At 35.3% G+C, this 16,949-nt stretch overlaps 1 long non-coding RNA gene across 1 annotated transcript in view; it reads right to left on the reverse strand.

Annotated features, from left to right (window-relative positions):
• LOC108358040 (uncharacterized) overlaps positions 1-14,978 on the reverse strand; it is an 18,219-nt gene extending 3,241 nt beyond the window's left edge. Inside the window, exons 1-2 of the long non-coding RNA XR_001846699.1 lie at positions 14,968-14,978; positions 4,262-4,272 (exon numbers count right to left, since the gene is read on the reverse strand). This is a non-coding gene — a long non-coding RNA (uncharacterized LOC108358040). The remainder of the gene's footprint in view (positions 1-4,261; positions 4,273-14,967) is intronic.
• Between the last annotated feature and the right edge of the window lie 1,971 nt (positions 14,979-16,949).

A 16,949-nucleotide genomic window follows, 5' to 3' on the forward strand; every position in this document is an offset into this window, starting at 1 on the left:
TTTTCAACTTAATAGAAAAGCGTATTTAACCACATTACTTTTTTTTAATATTGAATGGCGCAACACAACAACTCTTTTTGTTGCACGAAACCCTTGAACACGTGGCTGTCATCTATTTCTTCTGTTTCGACATTTCGGTATTTTGCATTTCTTTCATTTTGACGTCATTCGCATTGTCAGATTTTTGAAATTCGTTTTGGTTCGACATTCTGCTATTTCATAATTCTTTCATTCTCATGTCATCCATCTTCCATTTCTTACCTTCCATTGCCGTTCGCATCGTCGAACGTGCCTGTCAAACACTGCCGCCTTCATGCTTTTCAGTTTGGCAGGCACGTCCGCTGTTTGGCAGGCACGTCCGCTGTTAGAAAGAGAATAGACAAAAAGGGGCATAGGATTCCATACTTGTAAGTATATACGATGGCTTTGACTTCGGCATGTATGATATCGAAAGCAAAGCAACAGCAATTCGGAAAAAAGCAAATGCTTTGGCTGTCGTTTTGCTGTAAAATTTCGAAAGCAACCAAACAGTTAAAAAACAATATGTGAAAGCACAACGACAGCGCAGCGGCAACAAAGCAACAGCAATTCGACTATCACTTGACCGTGAAACATCAAATCGGCAGAAATATCTATGCATGCACAAATGCACTAACCTTTAGTTGAACTGGTGACAAGAGGCGACCATAAGCTAACTACGACGATGCATTACCGATTGTTAGGCAATTCGCTAGCGATTGGTAATCGCCAATTTCACACGAGATAAGCGCTAGCGAAAGGTCAAGGCAAAGGAATTGATTCTGCAAATTTTGTGTGTACTCACTCCTGGCTAGTCAGCGATAATACACCATGCTGCAAAGCTTCATGTGCACAGGACATTCAAGCAAATCACAGCACAAGAAAAGTGCTATCACAGCAAATCAAAAGCAGTAAATTCAACTTACTAAATTGTTTTCAATAAACTGCCGACAAAAAAGCAAAATAAAATTTTCAAAGTCACAGCGAAAGCAAATCAGTTTGAATGAAAATCAAAAATTTCAAAGCGAAGCAAAAGCAAAAACAGTAGTGCTGTTGCTGCTGTGCTGACAGTTTTTCAAACCCTGGTTTAAATCTACTTTGGTCTTCATTTTTGCCTGTATCTCTAGGCATCTTTGTTTTTGTTTTCATTCTCAAACCGCTAAACCGCTGAGAACCATTTCCATGTGCATTATTTCCCTTGAATTTGACAATTTACTTCCAACCAACCAACTGCCGCTAAAGAAGTTTCACTTCATAAATTCAAAAAATGTTCTTACCCTCTCAGTTACCCTAATTCTTATGTATCTGTCATTGGGCACGTTCAGAAGGCGCAACAGCTCAGTAACTGTTGCGATTGCACCCTCTGAACGCGTTTGTTTTTCTGTCTGTTTTGTATTTCTGATCAACTGAACAGATGCGTGTCAGATGATAGTAATATTTTTGTGATCATTTGAGACAACATGTTGTGTGTTTTGAATTTGACAGATAATATATCAAGCCGTTCAGAAGACGCATTACTGTCACTGATTTTTTTAGCAACGGTTGCGCTCAACTGCTGCGCTTTCTGAACCTACCCATTGTCTCCATTTTCGTCTTTATCTTCACTTTTGCCTTCTTTTTTTTTGACTTCATCGTTATCATTTATTTCTACATCTTCATATTTATCTTTATTTCAAAGCTTAATTTCAAATGTGAAGTGAAACAACATGCGAAACATTGAACATATTGCAGCAACATCTATACACAAAACGAAAATGTTTAAACGACGGTTTTGGCCGTAATTTTCAACCAATTGTGAAACCATAAAAATGCCTTTCCAAAGGTGTTCTTGGTTTTGAAATCGGTTCGGTAGAATCGCCAAACGAACGGAGACAAAATTTATGTTAGCGTATTAATATATAGATTTCCTTTTAAAAACTTGAAATAAGCTTTTTGCTATAAACATTTAATTTACGCGTGTAAAATTAATCTTATTGGAAGTTTATTCCAAAAACTCCTTTAGATTAGATTAAAATTATTAAAAACAGTCACTATTCAATTTACAAATAGGAAGGGTGAAAAAGCAAAGCAATCTGATTTTTTTTCCTTTTTGCGTTTGCTTTGAGAATACTTGCAAGTACGAGTATTATCGATACTTTTTTGCAAGTATGAGTACTGGCATCGATTCTTTTTTAGAGTATTCTATATGAGTACTTGTATCGATACTTTTCTAAAAAGTTCTATCACTATGTATGTATATAATACCAACTGTTTTTCAACTAAATAAAAGCAGCATTCATTTCTTTGCTTTACGAAAAACAACAGGTTATGGGCTCAGTCCCGCAAAAAAAAAAAACATCACTCTGCGTAAGTTATTTAAAGAATTTAATGGTAATACTATAAAACGCGCTTAGGCACGATGGCGTCTTCATTGTATTCAATCGATAAATTGGATAATACGAATTTTGACTCATGGAGCGTTCAAATGCGCCGCATCCTGATCCACAGCGGTTACTGGAAGGTGGTCAATGGACAGATAAAGTTGGATCCTTCGATGACAGTGGAACAAAAAGCAGAGTAGGAGTCGCTGGACGATAAGGCTCTGGCCGCAATAGTTTTGAGCGTGAAGCCGAACCAACTAATTTAAAAGAGGCTAAGACGTCTGCACAAGCATGGCAACAACTGCAGGAGGTGTACAAGCCACAGGGGCCAGTACAGAAGGTAGCGTTATATAAAAAATTGCTAAACTTGCGGATGCGGGATGGCGAAGGTATGACGGTGTACTTAAATTCCTTCGCGGAGATTGCTGGAAAGTTGTCCGAAGCCGGTATTGAACTTCAAGAGGAATTGCTGACTATCATTCTGTTAGCGAGCTTACCAAAAGATTTGGAGAATTTTGTAATCGCTATTTAGACACGCGATGAACTTCCGAAGTACAACGCACTCAAAGTGAAACTTCTGGAAAAAGGAGAAAGACGAAGTCAGCATAGTGATTCGTCATTGGAAAATCCTCAGCAAGCGTTCGGAATCAGCAATACACTACAGAAAAAACAAAAAGCTTATAAAGAGAAATATCAGTTCTCCGGCAAACGTTTTGTATGTGGGAAAAAAGACCACTACGCCAGCAAATGTGAGAAGAAGAAGAAAGGTGAACAATTGTCTTTTTCCATGGCTGGCTTAGCAGAAATCAAAGCTTTAAATACGTCATCGTGGTATCTTGACAGTGGGGCTACATCCCATATGTGTAACAACGAAAGGTTATTTGTCAAGCTCAGCGAACATAAAGAGAACATAATGTTAGCAGGAGACGCGTACATAGAAGCTCAAGGCATAGGCGATGTAAAGCTCATTTGCGGTGACAGAGAAATCATCTTAAAGAACGTTCTATATTCACCACAGCTGAAAGCAAACTTTATATCGGTGAGCAAAGCAGTCGACAGCGGTTTGGAAGCAACTTTCACGGCGGAGTTAGCCCTCATAAAGAATAAGGCGAATTCGATAATTCTAAAAGCAGAAAAACGCGAAAATTTGTTTTGGTTTCAAGTCATACAGAACGCATATTCGCTGCGGCAGATAATATAGAAATGTGGCACAACAAGTACGGCCACCTGAATTACCAATCTTTAAACTATTTAATAAAGTACGACGTGATTCGTGGTATTNAAATACATATGCTTCATTTTCCCAATTCTGAAAGCAGATCTAAAGAGTTGTTGGAGTTAGTCCATAGCAACGTTTGCGGCCCAATAAACATATCTTCATTAGACGGTAGTCGATATTTCCTTACATTCATCGACGATAGTTCAAGGCGGATGTTTGTATATTTTTTAAAAGCAAAGTCCGAAGTACTTGCAAAATTTAAGGTTATTAGACAGCAAGTTTAACGACAAACAGGGCGCATGATAAAAGTTTTACGCAGTGACAACGGCCGTGAATATGTAAATCAAGATTTTACAGAGTATTTACAGGAGCATGGCATTCGTCGAGAATTATCGGTTCCCTATACACCTCAGCAGAATGGTGTGGCTGAGCGCGCTAATCGCACACTCGTTGAAATGGCGCGGTGTATGTTAGTCCATGCAGGTTTGAGTTCGAAATTATGGGCAGAAGCAATAGCGACAGCAGTGTATTTAAGAAACAGGTGCCCTTCAAAAGCCCTTGGTACAAAAACACCGTACGAGATTTGGAGCCGCAGAAAACCACATGTTGGTCATCTCAGAACGTTTGGATCAATCGCAGTTGCGTTAAAAAAAGCATATAAAACTAAATTTGAAGCTAAAGGCAAAGAGTACATCATGGTAGGATACTCATTAGTCTCAAAAGCTTACCGATTATTTGATAAAGAGACACAAAAAGTGATTGAGAGTCGGGATGTTCTATTCAATGAGAATGTGGGAAGAGCAGCAATGATGAAGTGTGTGATAAGAATAGTTGCGAAAATAAAAGCAATACGCCAACGAAAATAGGTCAAGGTAGACCGCGGTTAATTCGCTCAGGCAATAAAGGTCGTCCGAAAAAACATAGATAGGTTTATACCCTTAAGCGAGACGAGATCGGGAATGTTAAAAAGTACAAAGCCCGTTTAGTGGCCAAAGGCTGTGGTGGGGTGTAAACTACAACGAAACTTTCGCGCCCGTCTGTAGATTCGAAACAATCCGTTTAGTGATTGCTCTTGCTGTAGAATTGAAATTATATATGCATCAAATAGACGTAACGACGCGTCGCGACGGCATATCTTAATAGCGACTTGAAAGATAGTGTATATTAATCAACCAGAAGGCTTTGTTAACAATTATAACCCTCACAAATAATTGAAAAAGGCCATATATGGGTTAAAACAGTCAGGAAGGGAATGGAACGCGAGACTAGACAGCGTGCTTCGTGAAATTGGTTTTGTTCCCTGTGACAATGAGCCGTGCTTGTACCGTCAACAAGGTAAAGATAGTTTAAATTTTATTTTAATTTATGTCGACGATATAATTATTGCAAGTCAGACAATCGACCTTTTGGTTAATATAAAAGCACGTATTTCTGGGAGATTTGAGTGTGTAGATGGAGGCCCCCTGCATATGTTTTTAGGTATGCGCATTGAACGTCAAGGTGATCTTGGTGACATCACTATTGATCAGCAGCAGTACATCCGAGAGCTTTTGATGCAACAAGGCATCCGAAATTGTAGATCGGCAGCTACGCCGTTAAATGCCGGTCATCAAATTGCATGCGATAACACAACTTGTAAGAATGTAGATATAAAAGCGTATCAATCGGTAGTTGGTGCGATAATGTGGATAGGGCTCACAACAAGGCCGGACATTTTGCATTCGGTGGCGAAACTAGCGCAGCGATCTACAAACCCACACGTTGAACACATGTCAGGAGTGAAACAGGTAATGAGATACCTGGCAACAACTATAAGTAAAAAGTTACATTACCACGAAGCTGGGCAGGCGTTGACCGGTTACGTGGATGCAGACTGGGGTGGTGACAAATCTGATCGCGAATCATATCCGGGTTACGTATTTTGTTTGGCAGAAGGTCCGATCTGATGGAAGGCAGAAAAGCAGCACAGCGTGGCGCTGAGTAGCACTGAAGCGGAGTATATGGCGATTGCGTCAGCTGTGAGAGAAGCAATTCACTTAAGAAAATTAATAATAGAAATTGGGTGTGGTGACGAGAAAATACCAACAACAATATTCGGTGACAACCTCAGCGCGCAACAGTTTAACAAAAACCCAGTGTATCATGCGCGTAGCAAACATATAGACATAAGATACCATTTCATCAGAGAAATTATAAAGAAAGGTTATATAGATCTAAATTACTTATCAACCGAAAATATGGTAGCAGATATCTTTACCAAAAATGTATCAAAAGCAAAACATGCACAATTTGTAAATTCATTAGGGTGTTAAAAATGTACATTCTAATTGAGGTTTCAATACCAATAATTACAACCCTGTCATATTATCTTTTGGAATATATCTATACATATGTATGTATATAATAGCAACTGTTTTTCAACTAAATAAAAGCAGCATTCATTTCTTTGCTTTACGAAAACCAACAAATATCGATAACAAAATCGATAAATATCGATAACAAAATCGATAAATATCGATAAAAAATAGATAAATATCGATAACAAAATCGGATAAATATCGATATTAAAATCGATAACAAAATTGATAAATATCGCTAACAAAGTCGATAAATATCGATAATTATCGATAACAAAATCGATGAATATCGATAACAAAATCGGTAAATATCGATATCAAATCGATAAACATCGATAGCAAAATCGATAACAAAACCGATAAAAATATCGATTATTTTATCGATAGGTCTCGAGAATCCCGAAAATCTCTAAAATCCAGAAATAGTTCCCAGATTGAGTCTCTGTGTCTCTCTCTATATCCTTTCCTCTTTAATTACCTATATTTTAATCTTTCTTTCCATGTCTTCATCTTTGCTTTTATCGGTATCCTCATCCTCCTCTTTGTCTTTACTTTTATGCTCATCATTTTTTTCAGCTACATATTCCCCTTCACATTTGTTCTTATATATATATGTAAAGTGTTTAGATATACCTTGGTCTTCATTTTTGCCTTTATCTTTACGCATCTTTGTTTTTTGTTGTTATTTTTACCTTTTCTTCATTTATGTACGTAGTCACCTTTACTTTCATTCTTGTATTGGTCTTTTTCAAAGTGTTATTNCGGGTTACGTATTTTGTTTGGCAGAAGGTCCGATCTGATGGAAGGCAGAAAAGCAGCACAGCGTGGCGCTGAGTAGCACTGAAGCGGAGTATATGGCGATTGCGTCAGCTGTGAGAGAAGCAATTCACTTAAGAAAATTAATAATAGAAATTGGGTGTGGTGACGAGAAAATACCAACAACAATATTCGGTGACAACCTCAGCGCGCAACAGTTTAACAAAAACCCAGTGTATCATGCGCGTAGCAAACATATAGACATAAGATACCATTTCATCAGAGAAATTATAAAGAAAGGTTATATAGATCTAAATTACTTATCAACCGAAAATATGGTAGCAGATATCTTTACCAAAAATGTATCAAAAGCAAAACATGCACAATTTGTAAATTCATTAGGGTGTTAAAAATGTACATTCTAATTGAGGTTTCAATACCAATAATTACAACCCTGTCATATTATCTTTTGGAATATATCTATACATATGTATGTATATAATAGCAACTGTTTTTCAACTAAATAAAAGCAGCATTCATTTCTTTGCTTTACGAAAACCAACAAATATCGATAACAAAATCGATAAATATCGATAACAAAATCGATAAATATCGATAAAAAATAGATAAATATCGATAACAAAATCGGATAAATATCGATATTAAAATCGATAACAAAATTGATAAATATCGCTAACAAAGTCGATAAATATCGATAATTATCGATAACAAAATCGATGAATATCGATAACAAAATCGGTAAATATCGATATCAAATCGATAAACATCGATAGCAAAATCGATAACAAAACCGATAAAAATATCGATTATTTTATCGATAGGTCTCGAGAATCCCGAAAATCTCTAAAATCCAGAAATAGTTCCCAGATTGAGTCTCTGTGTCTCTCTCTATATCCTTTCCTCTTTAATTACCTATATTTTAATCTTTCTTTCCATGTCTTCATCTTTGCTTTTATCGGTATCCTCATCCTCCTCTTTGTCTTTACTTTTATGCTCATCATTTTTTTCAGCTACATATTCCCCTTCACATTTGTTCTTATATATATATGTAAAGTGTTTAGATATACCTTGGTCTTCATTTTTGCCTTTATCTTTACGCATCTTTGTTTTTTGTTGTTATTTTTACCTTTTCTTCATTTATGTACGTAGTCACCTTTACTTTCATTCTTGTATTGGTCTTTTTCAAAGTGTTATTCTTTAACCTTTTGTTAGCAAATTTTTGTTAAATTTATACCATATGCATACGCATTAGAAGCACTTGTTTCAGCCCCAACCATTTCCGTTGCACCATTTCCGTTGCATCATTTCCGTTGCATCACTTCCGTTGCATCATCTCCTTTCCAACCAGATCCGTGTGCAATTTCCGCTGAATTTGCCAATTTACTCCCAACCAACCGCCGCTAAAGAAGTTTCACTTCAAAAAAACTATTTTTCATTTAAATTGCTTTCGTGAAACTGGCTGTAAGCGATTATAATACTGAAGTTTTATATTGAGGACACAAATCCTACGTCCTAGTGCCGTGCCGTGAGGGTTTGTATTTTGGACCAAAAGACGAAGAAGAATACAACAAATTAATGCCAAATTGGAGTGTAACTTTTACTTCTGACATAACAGATACATATTACACGGTAATCGATACCGAACGAAATGAAAATAAACTTAAGAATTTGCCTGTATAATTCCTAGTAAGTAAAAGTAAACAAATTTAACTTTAAGACTGAAAGCCACAATTTGGAAATTTATCTTAAAATCAGATATTTTTTTACTTAAGGTTGTACCACTTACAAACTCATATGATATATTAATTTTCGCCAAAATCGACAAGACTGATTTTCGTATCTTACTGTCTTTTTACGTTCAGCATTTTAACAGGGTAACGGCTTATTTTTACTATGTCAAATTCAAAGGCATTTGTCGTCAAATAAGTGAAAGCGCATTGTCAGACAAGATTAAAGAGCGCTATATTGACGGATTTCGATCGGGATAGGTCTTTAGTCGTGTATGAGTGCTGCTAAATCGGCGATCTGTCTTTTTGGCACATGATATTAGCGGTAAAAGTATGGATAAAGGAGATAAAGCTGTCAAAATATGTCGACAAATTTTGACGTCAAGTTTTTTGGGAATATTTTTTATATATTAAAGCAAAGGCGGCCGCTGTGTGTAGTAGTTAGCAGTGCGCGCTACCATACCGCATGGCCTGGGTTCAAGCGCGGTTAACCCAACATCAAAAATTAAAAAACAAAAACGGTTTTTTTCGCCCCTCGGCAGGCAATGGCAAACATCCGTGTGTATTTTTGCCACGAAAAACAGGTTCACATAAAATACAATCGCCGTCCGGAGTCGGCGTGTAACAACACCAAGGCGCACGCCACAAATCGGAGAAGAAGCTCGGCCAAACACTAACATATCGTCCCTAGATACGAATAAAGGTGCGAGCTCAAAAGTTAAATGCGAAAAAAGACGCATAAAGAGAATTTCAACGAAGAAAGACTCTTAACATAGTTGACGGCGAAGAAAGCCGCGTTAAAATATTTGATGGCCAAGGAAGATCCGTAAACTTATTTTCCTGGTCGACTATGTTTGCAGGTGTAACTGTATGTAAATTCCCCAAAGTGTTGTTAGGGAATGATGCTGAAGTGACAGTTCTTGGCTAGGTATAAATCTATGTTTGCGTGTCTTACTTCGCCGTCGACTAGGTTTCGCGTTTTTCTTCACCGAAGTTTTCCTTAAGCGTCTTTTTCGTAACGAAATACGAGTAATTTTCGCCGTCAAAACACTAGCGCGCCTTTATTGGTATGTAGTGACGATATGCCATTCTATTGTTATCGTTGTTATTAAACCATATTTTATGTCACGCCCGTCCCAAAATACACACAAAACTTATTTTGTTTGAAGGGAAATATGTCTTGCACAACGATGACGAAAGTATCACTATAACACAGGCAAATATATGCAATCGGGTTGACAAGTAAAAGCCTCTCGAAAAGTGTAGGACTATTTAAAAATAATGTACTTTGCAGTGACATCTACTCAGTCAGTGGAGATGAAGAGTACGAATAAGGGTTATCCCGTCCTTAGATGGCAGCATCTTTTGTGAATTTGCAAAATCCGGTTTTTTGAGAATTAAAGTTAGTTTAATAGTCGAATAATGTGTATTTATTTATTCATGCTCAACTTGGCACACCCGTCACAAAGTCACACCTGTCACAGTTTAATTTGGAACATAAGTATAATCTTTAATTTCAAATAGAGGTAAGCAGCTTCGGCGTAAATGTTGAAAGCGTTTATTTAACTATATGTACAATCATGGGCGTAGCCAGGTAGGGGGAGGGGTCAGTGAATTTTACTTTCAAAAGTCATCAATATATGTAAATCAGTCACCGACTTTTATTTATTAAATCATTTGTACAAAAGTCATGTATCATTTTTCGCTGTTATTAAGATGTTGGGAAAAAAGTTTACTTCGATTTATAAAGTGTCTTTTATAAGTATGATTTAAAAAATAAAGAACAGTGACTGATTTATATTTATGAGTTTATATATAAAAATCTTCGGTAACTGTTATCTAAGACATATAATTTCAAAATCAAAAATATTTGATATTTTCAGATTATTTAGATACAAATCAAAAATAATTGTTATTTGGGTTTATAAAATAAAAGTCAGAAATAACGGTTATTTAAGGAGTAATTAAATAAAAGTCAAAAAAGTAATTGTTAAAGAGCGATTTTTTTAATAAAAGTTGTAACTATTCTTTTGGTATACCAACTGTATGAACTGATCAAACTTTGATTACGTTTTCCCACAGAATTAAAATTTTGAAATCATTCTGTATATTATTAAATTTGCGATATATCTATGAGATTTTCTTTCAAATCGATAAGATATATATACAAATTAAAGTTTGTGTAAAAGTTTTAATGAAGAAACCGAAGAGTTCTCAACATTGCAGATGCGAACTAAGGAAAACTGAATTATTACGAAATATAAATAAAGTGGCAGCACCACTGCATTTTCTCGCTTCAGTCCGGGAATATTTTTTACTTGTTTTTTAATAACAAAATAAACAATCTTCTGTTGTAAAATGTATGTGCATTCTGAGAAAGTTTTTTAATAATATATGTTACTAGTGTTTCAAAAGAGAATATTGGTAATTTAGTGCATTTTGAGCGTGGAAGAGCTTATAAAAAAGAGCATTATTAGAAAAGTGTTTTCTTAATAAATTTTACACGGCAAACAATATTAACCCTCCACCTCCGCATTGTTAAATGAGGGATAAAAACGCGCCGATTTGGTACCCGTGCTGGGCTTTTGGACGTTTTTTGCAAGTTGTACCTTAAACATGCACACCAGCTGTAAACTAGGTACATATTACAAAAAAATTAACAAAGGTGCAATAACGCCTTAATGGCTTTATTTAACTTTCACAGTGAGAAATAAGACCCTTATGCAAAAATATGGCCATATTTCTCAATGTGAAGTGAAGTAAAGCCACATGGCGTTATTTCCTATTGCTTTATGCACGGCGCCAACAAACACAATGACATGGGTAGTCTTTAATGCTCAACATAGTCATACAATTTTTTTCATTTAATGTCTAGAGAAAGCTCAACGTTGGCCCTATTTAATGTTTTACTTCAAAATTAACCACTATTCTCAGAAGTGTATTATAAATGGAGCTTACGAACATACATATGTTTTGTTGCAATGCGGGCTTTTTTTATACCCGCGCGCACTTGTGCACAAGGGTTTATTATCTTGGTTCACATATCGGTTGTTCGTAACAGTCAAAACGAATCGAGATAGATATGGACAAATGTATATAAGGAATAATTAAGGTAATATTAAAAAACCGTTAAGTGCAAAATTTTATTAAAATAACTTCAAAACTGAGGGAGTTATTAGTAAAATAGTTAAAGTTTAATAAAATTTTCAAATACCATTATCTCGAAAACCGGAGGCAATCTGGTAAAACGGGGGATGTCATTAAATTTAGAACGTCTCAATTAAGTGAGCTCAGCTTTCAATGTACACATAAATGATCAGAATGAAAAGAGAAGTCGATTAAGCCATATCTGATTTTCCGTCCGTCCGTCCGTCCGTCCTTCCGTGTACTGGAGGTAATTAACTTAAAATCGATTATTGCAATAACCACTTAGCATAAAATTAGAATGTTATAAATTTTTGGATAATAGGCGTGGCGCCGCCCACTTATGACCACAAATGTGTATCTCGGTAACCGATTTATCAATTTCCATCAAACTCGGTGCACCTAATAACCTTGGTACGGAAAAGCAATTTGTTGAAAATTAATCCAATCGGACTAAAATTACACCCGCTTACCGTATAACGCTAAGTTTCAGACAAACGAAAACGCCGATAATTTAATCCTGCGCCGGTTATTTAAAGTTTAGTTTCTCCCGAACTTATAGAACTTTACTTGTTTATATTTTTTTTGTTTTCGCTGACTATATATACCTTCTTCATTACTCTTTTTAGAAAAAATTTACTTACTAAACTGCATACATGCAAAAGAGTAATTAAGCATTGAACATGTTTTATGATAATTTACATAAAGTTTGGAACTCCACTGTTTTGCTTTTTTGTTGTAGTGATATATACAGTTATTTTCAAGAGGCTTAGCTTGGGGGCCCTGTAGTTGGAGGAGAAGGATAGGCAGGTCATTTAAATCTTTGGTCTTTTCTCTCTTAAGTTATTTTTTTTTTTGTACTGACCTCAAATCAAAATTTCTTTAACATTTTATAGATTTTCCTGGGCAAACCGTAGTTCAATATGCATCAATTGAGGAAAAATCGAATGTCGATTCTCAAATTTTTCGAATTGGAAGGGTTCGATTAATCAATATTCGATTGAATTATTTATTAATTTATTATATTTGTTTCTAGGCATTGCAAATCGGAAATCTATACATATAACAAAATTGCAGGGTTCGTATTTGCACACACATGCGCAGCACATCCTAATATTTTACGCTCACACACGTGTGCTGTGCATATAAAAAATTAAAAGCTTGCTCACATCACATGTGTGTGCCGTTTGGTAAAAAACACGTGCACATGTGTGCTTTGCGTAAAGAAACGTATACACTTCGAATTCTAAAGGCGGATTCACCGTTCGTGTCCGGACACTTTTTGATGTGTATACATCTTTGGTTTCGGTAGGGGTAAAATTTGCGAAGCTGTAACGCATATCCCAGCACAAAATTTCGAAGGGCTTAGCATGTGTATTTCAGCATAAAATTTTTATTTTCATTAGAAGCACCCTGTGTTCGCTTGCCAAATGGTTGCATACATTTAGGCATATGCATAGTAAGAGGAAATGCGCTACAATTGATTATTAGCCGTCATCGATTCGCCATCAGTTAGCAAGTGGCGAAACGAACGAACTCAATGAGGTACAACCAAACTTGCTATCGTCTATCCGTGCTAGCTAACTTTGTTGTTGCTTTCACATGCAAAATTTTTCGTTAAGCGACCGGAACTCAAACATAGCGAGCGAGAAGTGGCGAATCGACGACGGCATGGCATCCTATGACACCCACAATGCACAAGATACTAATTCCTTATTAACAATAGGACAATTATCGGGGAGGCTCAAGAGGCCCACAACAAACACTACCGAGAAAATTATTCCCGGAAGTTTTCTCGTGAAGTATGTAACCGTGACATATATAACCGGCTGTTGGTGAGCTCGGACTCGTTTTTAAGCAGTATTTCGGTTCATGACCAAAAAAAGAAAAAATATCAAATCGTTTTCCCCAGACACAATAAAGCTGCTGTTACCCTCTAAATCCGTTGTCAAAGATGTGACAAAGGAATAGTTTGAGGCCAGCGAAGATTCTGAAAGCGAAAACTAATTAACCAATGATAGTGTACACACATTTTATAAATAAAGGTAGTCAATATATTTAAATAGTAAATTATTGGCTAATATATATATTTTATTAATATAACCTATCTGTAATACAAATTATTTCAATTTTACATTTGATAAACAATTTTGAGTAGATAGAGGCAATAAAATATTTTTTGCCGCATAAAACTTGAAAATCTACCTATATGCGGTGTTTCCAAGATAATTTAACGCCCTGGAGTCACAAGTATATACAAGTATATTTTATCAATCATACCGATAATGTCATGTATTAAAAGAATTAAAAATGAAAATGAATAAAAAAATTAAATCAGCAAAATGAATAAAATTAAGTGAAATTAATGTTTAATTTCTAACCTAACGCCTTTATATATAAAAATATTATCCTAATTTTCGAGCTTGACTCCCTAATCTGTTATTAGAAAAAGAGATTAGCCATGCAAAATTATAATTAAAAATATCTCAGATTAAACCGATAACTTTTTGGTGTCCAACCCAGTTTTATCGATTATACTTGCGAAGAAGAGGAGGAATGTCAAATGTTAAAGTAAACAAAAATTGACGCTAGTAAGGAAAATAGGTTTGTAAAGGTATTTTTAATAAAATATTCAGTTAAAATATATTTAAATGGCTTAATATGTGTTGCAAAAAAAGTGATCACGGTGGCACAGAGAAGAAGTTTAACTTTTCCTCGAGTTGTGTGAATAACAAGCACAACCAATTTGACAGCTAACGAGCTTTGATTGAGATTATATTTTTATGTAAACGTACTTTTATGCTTTGCCGTTCGCATATGTATACACATCAAATTTCATGAGTACCTAGTACTCACGCCTTTTTTGTTAGTAATTTTACGCGTTCTTTTGCCACCTTGTCTGACTGAGAGCGCGACAAAAATGTGCTGAACACTCTTTGTTCGAATCAAATCGATTTTGATTTTCTGTTCGAACGACTTGATGATTCGGGTTGCCGCGTTCTCATTTATATGCGTTTGCAGCGAATTGCATGTGTTATTTGCCCTCAAAATCGTATGTAGGCAAACAATATCATCAACTGTTTGCTACAGCCGTACTTCAGCACCCTCCCCGCAAAAATGTTTTGAGAGCAAATAAAAAGTTGTCTGGACACGAACGGTGAACGCGCCTTAACTCAAATCTTAAATTAATTGTTTAAAACATACAGTGCCGAACAGAAATATTGGCACAGTGAACTTTTCGCAATATATGCAGTTTTTTATTCTAATTTATTTTCGATAATTTTTTATAAAAATATTGTTCATTCTACACCAGAAAACATAATAATAAAATCTCTAAACTTTGTGCAAAACTCAGGAAAATTCACTAAATTTGCAACTTTTTATTCAGATTAAAAAAAAATTCTAAGTATGCAGTTTTATAGCCCATACAAATAATATAACAAAGTGCAAGTTTGAAGGTCGCTAGAAAATCGCATTGATTTTTGGTAATTTTTTTCACGCAAGTTCTTCCATACAAAGTAATTCGACAATTATTTTTTGTATTTTGAATTTTCCTGAGTTTTACACAAAGTTTATTGTATTGTATTTCAAAAAATGACGTTTTATAAAAAATTCTTTTAAAAATATATTATGTGCATGTGCATGGGCAGAAATTTGTACAAAAATCGGCACACACACATGTGCATGCGCTTAATAACAAACAGCACACACTTTTCTGTGAGCAGAGTTTGTTTTCCACTTATGCACACACATGTGTATGAGCAGTGAGTGCAAGTTGAATGTGTTTCTGGTGTGTGTGTGAGAAGAGCATGTGTGTGCAAAATTGTAACAGGTCGATGTCAGTACATTATAGATATTAAAGAAATATTATTGGGGAGGGTCTTTATTAGAGCACCAGAAGCCAAATCTACCATTTTTAGAATTTTTGTCTGTGTGTCGGTATGTTTGCACGGATTTTGAATGCAGTTTTCACCGATGTATTGCTAGAGGTCTAGCTTAAAATATAGAACCCACCTGTTTGAAAATTACAGTTTAAGTAAGTCCTTAAATTTCGAAATATTGCAGTTTCAAGCATTTCTGAAATATACCGTTATATGAAAAGCGGTCGTGATTTTAGTCCGATTTTAATAATTTTCAACGCTTTGCTTTTATGTGGCAATCACAATAACCATACCGAGTTTGGTTCAAATTGCTAGAACGGTTAGCGAATACATATATGTGATCATAAGTGGGCGGTGCCACGCCCATTTTCTAAAATTGTATCATAAGCGTATTTCTTGGTAAAAAATTGTTGCAACCATCCATTTTGAATAAATTAGCTTTAATATTTACTGATTTATCGAGGATTTCGTATTTCTCGAAATTACCGTTATATGGGATGTGGGCGTGNATTTGTCTATATCTATCTCGATTCGTTTTGCCTGTTACAAACAACCGTTATGTGAACAAAGTTATAATACCCTTGTGCACAAGTGCGCTCGGGTATAAAAATTAATATTGTAATATGGGCGTCAAAAGAAAGAGGCTTAAGAAGGCTCACAGCCAAAAATATTTTGTAGAGTTGCCACCTGTTTGAAAATTTGAATTTAATTTAATTTATAAGATAAATTGAATATTGCAATATGGGTATCACACTGAAGAGGTTAAGGAAATTTTACTGCCGAAAATATTTTTAGGGAGGGTTGCCACGTGTTTGAAAAATTTTATTGTATTAAATTGATAAAATAAGTGAAATCTGTATCTATACGTATAATAAAATTGTAACAGGCCGATGTCTTCACCTTATAGATATTAAAAAAATATTAATATGGTCGGTTTTTATTAGAACTACAGAAGCCAAACAAAACGCAAAAACTTTGAAAGACTAAGAATTCGCTAAAAAATATAGCTAACTCTATGTCTCGCATGCACAACTCTTTAACAATGTCAGTAAATTGTGAAACAATAATTGTAAGTTATAGGCAAATTTGTTGTTATTAAACTGAAAGTTATTTTCGAGATAACTAACAACGCACGACAAAAAATCGTCAGCCTTCATTTTGAATAATTTAAGCTCCATCATGATATTATTATCGCAACTTGTATGTAACGACCCGGCGATATGCCGTAAAGCGATTGATCTTTTTGTTGTATTAATTTCTTGGGCATATGAAACATTATCTGAAACATATCAACTATAACAAGTAAGAAAGTCTAAGTTCGGGCGGAGCCGAACATTAAATACCCGGCGCAAGTATTAAATATATGTTTTTTCACCCTTCCGAAACCTTCCGCTAGATGGTAAGCCGAGGTGTATCAATTTTGAGTAAATTAGCGTCCTTCAATTTCGAAATATTGAAGTTTCAAG

The sequence above is a fragment of the Rhagoletis zephyria genome, unplaced genomic scaffold (genome assembly GCF_001687245.7).
Source record: "Rhagoletis zephyria isolate East Lansing unplaced genomic scaffold, Rhagoletis_zephyria_1.1 Rzeph_scaffold_00008, whole genome shotgun sequence".
Taxonomy (NCBI): Eukaryota; Metazoa; Arthropoda; class Insecta; order Diptera; family Tephritidae; genus Rhagoletis; species Rhagoletis zephyria.